Raw genomic sequence first — 6,865 nt, 5'->3', positions numbered from 1 at the left:
TATGCGATGGCGCATTATCGTCGTGTAAAATCCACGAATTGTTCTTCCACAAATCTGGCCGTTTCTGACGGATTTTCTCACGCAAACGCTTCAATACGGCCAAATAGTATTCCTTATTGATCGTCTGTCCCTCTGGAACGAATTCATGATGCACCAAACCACGAATATCGAAGAAAACAATGAGCATCACCTTGACTTTTGAGCGACTTTGACGTGGTTTTTCGGTTTCGGCTCCTCTTTTGTCCTCCATTCTAATGACTGTTGACTTGTTTGCATGTCAAACTCGTAGACCCATGTCTCGTCACCAGTTACGATGCGTTCCATGAATGTGGGATAAGAATTGGCGCGATCCAGCATGTCTAAAGAGACATGCTCAAAGTAATGTTTTTGAAGAAAATTCAGCTATTTTGGAACAAGCCGTGCGGCGACGCGTCTCATGCCCAAAATATCCACCAAATAGAACGAACAGACTCGTGAGAGATGTTAAGGTCACTATCTATCTCTCTTAAGTTGGAATGGCGATTATCGAGCACAATTTTCTTCACTTTTTCGATGTTTTCATCGGTTGAAGAGGTCGAAGGTCGTCCAGAACGAGGCATGTCTTCGACGATCTCTCGGCCCTCCTTGAACGCTTTGTACCACTCGTAAGCCTGTGTTTTTGATAAAACTGATTCACCATAAGTCTTTTCTCACATTTTTAGCGAGTGAGCACACGAAATTCCGTTCTCAACACAAAATTTAAGGCAAACTCTTTGTTCAATAATTTCTTTCATTGTAAAAATCGTGATGCACTACTGAAGTGGACTGATTCAATCTGCTACTGTAAACAAACTGGTTGACAGATCGCGCTCATGTTTGGCATAGTAATTAAGTACAGAGCTACCAACTTACGGAAAAAATATTTTAAAAAGTCATTTGCGCTGGCCTTTTAAATTACAAATTCCAGGTACTTTTTTGACAGAAGGTAGGTCAAGAAGTAAATAAATAGTCAATAAATTTTGCTTGTGGTCAAGAGTTTTTGCTATCACAATGACTGATTAGTTGATTTTACTTAACTGTTCTGCACCTTTGGCTTATTGCGAGGATCAGGGTGGATGGTGGTAAGATAAGATGGATGAAGGGTTGAGTTGAGTTGGTGTTTTAAGTCCACTTTATGCACAGTAAGGCTAATCGGGACTGGACCTACAGTTTAAAGTGGGATCCGAACCACTTGTGCCTCCACCGGGTATCGAACCCGGGACCCCTTGATTACAAGGCGGCGACGCTACCACTGCGCCATCGGGGAGGCCCTGATGGATGAAGGGAAAATCACAAACATATAGGGATGAAAACACGAGCTCCACATAAGATTATACTGGCTGTGAGTCCAGACGCCAAAGCCTCGCTAGTCGTCCAAATGCAGTCTAATGGGTATTAATAGATAAAATAGGTCTAAATCTCTTATGCAGCTTCAGTTTTCATTTTAACTGGCCGTTTGGTGTTATTTTCATTAAATAGATATTTATTTTTTTAATTGCTAATTTCCAACTTTATCTAAGTAGGGGTCGAATAAATAAAGGTTAAGAAAAACGAAAAAGTAAAGAAAAAGACCTGAAAAACTCAATAATATTTGTTATTCAAATAAAAGCTACGCAAGATGAAACTTCTAAAACCATTTCAATTACGGCAATTGCTGAATATTTGTTTGCCATTACAGGAGATAATGCAAATGTTGAGACACTACTTTCATTACCATCAGCACAACGTACTTACGAGAGAAATATTTTTTTTTCCATAAATTCTGTAAAAAGTTTGGTACTGGTCCACATAATTTCAAAGAGTTTGTGAGTCCACTCTCTCATAAATATATTTTGACTCAACCTGAAATTTTGAAAAGTGCATTGTTTAGTATGATTACAAGTGTCAATTTTAAATTACTCTCTAACGTGTTTTATAGAATATGTATTATTTATTGCGAATGTTTTATGTCCTACATTTTGACTCAATGTCCTACATTTTGGGACATTATGTTCTACATTTCTCTTAAATCGTGTAGACAATGTAGATTATGGCCGCGTCCGAATCGGCAGGAGATGTCACCTAGAGCACCGTTCCATCCGGGGACTCAGCCAACCTCCGTTGTCCGAATTCGCTGCAGACGTGGAGTCGGAGGGGAGAGCAGAGAGGCGCGACATATGCACGCTTGAACTCGCTGTGACGCTGCGCTTGGCAGCCATATTCTAACTTTCCCTTTGTACAGACAACATTTACTGAATAGACGATGGAAAACTTAGTTATACTTTAACATTTTATCGATAATACTGAATGTAGAAAAATTGTAAATGATGAAATAGCGTGTTGCATTTTTAATATGAGTAGTAAATAGGTGGAAATCATTGTCATGTTTGTTTGGCGTCTGCCTTCTGCTTCCGAGCGATGCGCCTGCGCCCCAGGGCGCGGTGGGTGAAGTTCGGGCTGACACCTGGCGGGAAAAGTGACAACCGCACTACAAGGAGACATGTAGATTCGGACGACTTGGACGTGACTTCGACGGCACCCTAGAGCAGCGGGAGAGAACGGGACGGAGCGCTTGCCAATCCGGACAAGGCGTAAACTATGTAATATACGTAATCAACGTAGACAACATGGCGCTCGGCGTTCTCCGTGCAAAACACGCGCATTGTTCTAGAAGCATACCAGCATCAGCAGGTGAACATAGAGAGCGTGAAGTATTCCACTGTACAAAAATAAGTGTTTTCAGTATTTATTTACGTTCAACCAATTCACTACGTAGAGTAAAGGCGCCTAATATGAGGATGATCCCTAATATGAGATAGCGGCCGATCTCGCTTATGTGGCGCCGTAGGCAATCAATTACTCATCAGATACATAGCACCTGGCAACTCTGTTAGTCTCTGAGAAAATTTGCTGTGGTCGTTGAACAGATGGGGTCCCCTTGTAGTACGGTTATCACTTTTCCCGCCAGGTGTCAGCCCGAACTTCACCCACCGCGCTCTGGGGCGCAGGCGCACCGCACGGAAGCAGAAGGCAGACGCCAAACAAACATCACAATGATTTCCACCTATTTACTACTCATTTTAAAAATGTAACATGCTATTTCATCATTTACAATTTTCCTACATTCAGTATTATCGATAAAATGTTAAAGTATCACTGAGTTTTACATCGTCTAATCAGTAAATGCTGTCTGCACAAAGTGAAAGTTAGAATATGGTTGCCAAGCGCAGGGTCACAGCGAGTTCAAGCGTGCATCTGTCGCTCCTCTCAGCTCTCCCCTCCGACTCCACGTCTGCCGCGAATTCGGACAACGGAGGTTGGCTGAGTCCCCAGATGGAACGGTGCTCTAGGTGACATCTGCTGCCGATTCGGACGCGGCCTCGGTGTGAGCGGACGTTTGTGTTGTGTTCGTCCAATTCATACCGCGAAGGACCTATTTACTTAAGTGAATAGGAGGAAGAGTTTTGTGTTGTCTTTTGTGTTACTATTTTCGAAGGACCTATTTATGAACATAAATAGGAGGAAGAGTTTATTTTCACGCGGGATGTTATCGGATTTTGTCTGATGCATTCCTTCAGTACCGTTGTCCAAAATCGCCTTATTTAAGGTGATCGGGGCATTTTGAAGAAGAAGAAGAGAAGAAGAACAGTGTAGATGTTGGACGTGTTGGAAGCATTTTGTCAAGGCAGAATATTTTGCAGAGGTGGAAAACATTGCGGGTTTCAAAGGTAAGTTAATTGGGAGACATAAGATCATTAATGTACCGTTAAAGGTAATGAACCAAGCAGTGTGCTGTCAGTTTTTGAAGATTCGCGATGGCAAATTTAAATGAAAACATGGCGGTTGTTTATTCGTGTACCAATGCTCCAAATATGAGAAAGTGAGCAGTGACGTGCGGTGACGTCGACACTTGAGGTAGCAGTCAGTGGCGTGCTCAAGGGGTGGGGTGTGGGTCACACCCCTCCTCCCTTTAGGGCCAGTATTCCTACAAAAAAGAAGAATGTCAATAACAGGAAAAGATTGCAAAATTATGAATGAGTACCAGAAAAAAGTACACGTAAACCCCACCCACATTCGAAAGTAAAAAACTATTTTATTTGACTCTAAGCCAGAGATCCTGGGTCCGAATCTCGGATTGGCCATTTGTGTTCTTTGTGTGTGTTCCTTCATCTATTTTGTTGTACCAAAGGTGGCGGAAAAGCGAAGTAAAATGAACCAAATTGAGCAATCAATCAATGATTTGATTTCATTTTTGTTACTTAGCGTCGCTTTTTTGTCACATTTGGTTAATTGCGAAGATACGATGAAATTGATGAAGGGTTATCGTAGCGCGCTATGATAACCACTCCCCCACGCTTGGTTGATTTTTTTTTATTTATTTATTTGAGAAATCCTGAATACAGAGCAAATCCATTTTATATCAGGATATCAACAGCGAGAAAAATAGAAATTAACAAATGAGAAGCACGCACACATATGTAACAAGAATAATACAATAAAAATAATAAAAATTAAACAATAATAATAAAACAATAACAAGGGTATAACAAATATTAATTTCTCTTCAGCTGCTTGATGCACGCATTTCTGAAAGCCTGCTTAGATAGATGGAAGCCTGGAGGATCAACTAGTGTATTGTACCTTGTTTGGAGCCTATAGAGCAATGACCTTTGTTCTAGGGATAGCCTTGAGGCTTTTGTGTAAAAGAAGTTGTTGCATTTGCTGTTGGTACGTGGGATCCGGATGTGAAGATGTGGCAAGAGTTCGTTAGTGAAAAGTTGTCCATTCATGATTTTGAAAAGAAATGTTAGATCTGAAACTTGACGGCGAAGGGAAGGATCGTGAATTTGAAGAGTGGATAGAATTTCATGTTTGGAAAAGTTTGCAAGGGCTGGGCATCTATGTTTGACTATTCTGATAAAGAAATTTACCACTTTGTTTGTTCTCTTTATATTGCTATCACAGGCCATTGACCAAATACAGGAACCATATTCAAGAATAGGTACGACGCACGATGTAAAGTAGGTTTTGAGGGCAGGTAACAAAACACAACACACTTTTTTGTAGTTTCTTCAATGTTATTCATTTGACTTTTTGAGTTCTGAGATACATTTTTTATTCCAAATTATTTCATTATTCACTGCAACACATAGGACAAGAATGCGCACTCATCACGGGTTCGAATCCTGGCCTGGATTGTTCATATGAGGTCCCTTAACCAATTTCATCATATTATCACTCAATCCTCATTTTCGCGATAACCAAATGTGGCAGAAAAGCGAAGTAAAATAAACCAAACCAACAACAATATGAACACGCGTTCTCTTGCCCAAATAAATACATCCGTATTTATGACTGTTAGAGACCAAGAGTAGTATATTTAAATAAAACACTACTAAAACGAGAGTCAGAGAGAGCCTGAGCATATATTTGTAATTTAATCATTATATATTCCATATTTGTAAAATAAAAAAAGAAAGAAAGCATAACATCATTGTCTGCACATAACACGTTCCCATTTCATAAATAATAAAACTACATCCCATATTGTACATACGCACATATTGTACAACGTGTAAAAGGTTGTGTAAATACAGAGAACATAAGTACTGCAGAAAATTTTACCCTGAGTTCTTTACAGGATTTACAAAAAATCTATGAGAAAACAATCCCCTATCTGTCCTATAGGAGATAGACTGGGGGACCTGAAAGCACGGGCTTTCAACCATTTCAGCGGGGGGCGAGGGGACAAGAGAGGTAGAGGTAGAAATCTTCGTTTTCCTTGGGCCGGCAGTTTCTACCTGGAAACTGGTCAGGCGGAAGAAGAGCGAGCTAGGGTATCCAGCCAGCTTTGCCCGCGGAGAACACCGATGGACGAGAAGCGCGTGGAAAAGGAAGTGTTGCGTATGAGCTGTGGTGGCTTTAACAAGACAATAAATATTGTGATTTGAATATAATTCGAGATGTGAGATTGATTGATCTATCTCTGCTAGACTAGCTACTCCTCAGTGCACGTCACTGACAGTGAGTGGTTCCCAATACGAGACATGTCTCATATTAGGGTAGCTTAGGTTGAACTACGATGCTCTGTTTATAATGTCTCAACACATCGAGATTAAGTGAATGTTCTGATTTAGGCAAAGTATTTTTATGTTATTAACAATTATTTCTATTGTTTCAGATGGCACCGCATCAACGAAAAGCATGGTCCAGGGAGAATATGATAATGGCAGTGCATGCTGTTAGGAACAAGGAAATGGGTTACCTGAAGGCATCCAAGCAATATGCTGTACCAAAGGGAACACTCGAACGATATATAAAGGACCAAAGACCCCTGAACAACTAGTGTTACTCACCTTAGGCAGAAATCCAGTTCTTTCACCAGAAGTTGAAGATGCATTGGAGTCATATTGCATAGAAATGGATAAAAGATACTTTGGATTAAGAAGACGTGATGTGAAAGAGATGGGCTTTCAGTTGGCTTTCAAAAACCAACTTCAGCATCCATTCAGTATACAGAAGAAAGCTGCGGGGACGATATGGCTTTGCAAGTTTATGAAGAGGCACCCGTCATTATCTTTCAGAACTCCACAAGCTATCTCCAGTGCTCGTGTACAGGCTTTCAATGAGGGAAATATGCGAAAATTCTTTGATATCTTGGAACCTGAAATGGAGAAGATCAAAGCTGCACCACGAAGAGTTTTCAATGTAGATGAAAGTGGACTGATTGTGGTTCAGCACAAGCACAGCCAGGTGATTAGTGCAAAAGGAAAGAAACAAGTAAATGCTCGATGGAGAGAGGACATTTGATCACAGTTGTTACTTGTAGGGATGCCATTGGAATCTTCATACCACCACTGATTGTGTT

The 6,865-nt window shown here is 40.7% G+C and overlaps 1 long non-coding RNA gene across 1 annotated transcript; it reads left to right on the top strand.

Annotated features, from left to right (window-relative positions):
* Positions 1 to 3,643: 3,643 nt before the first annotated feature.
* On the top strand, positions 3,644 to 6,368 carry LOC145987323 (uncharacterized). Its single transcript, XR_014441652.1, has 2 exons — positions 3,644 to 3,725; positions 6,179 to 6,368. It is a non-coding gene; the product is annotated as an uncharacterized LOC145987323 (long non-coding RNA).
* Positions 6,369 to 6,865: the final 497 nt, after the last annotated feature.

This window comes from Lepisma saccharinum, chromosome 4, assembly GCF_977018435.1.
Source record: "Lepisma saccharinum chromosome 4, izLepSacc3.1, whole genome shotgun sequence".
NCBI classification, from domain to species: domain Eukaryota; kingdom Metazoa; phylum Arthropoda; class Insecta; order Zygentoma; family Lepismatidae; genus Lepisma; species Lepisma saccharinum.
This window is presented reverse-complemented; position numbering and strand designations above follow the sequence as displayed.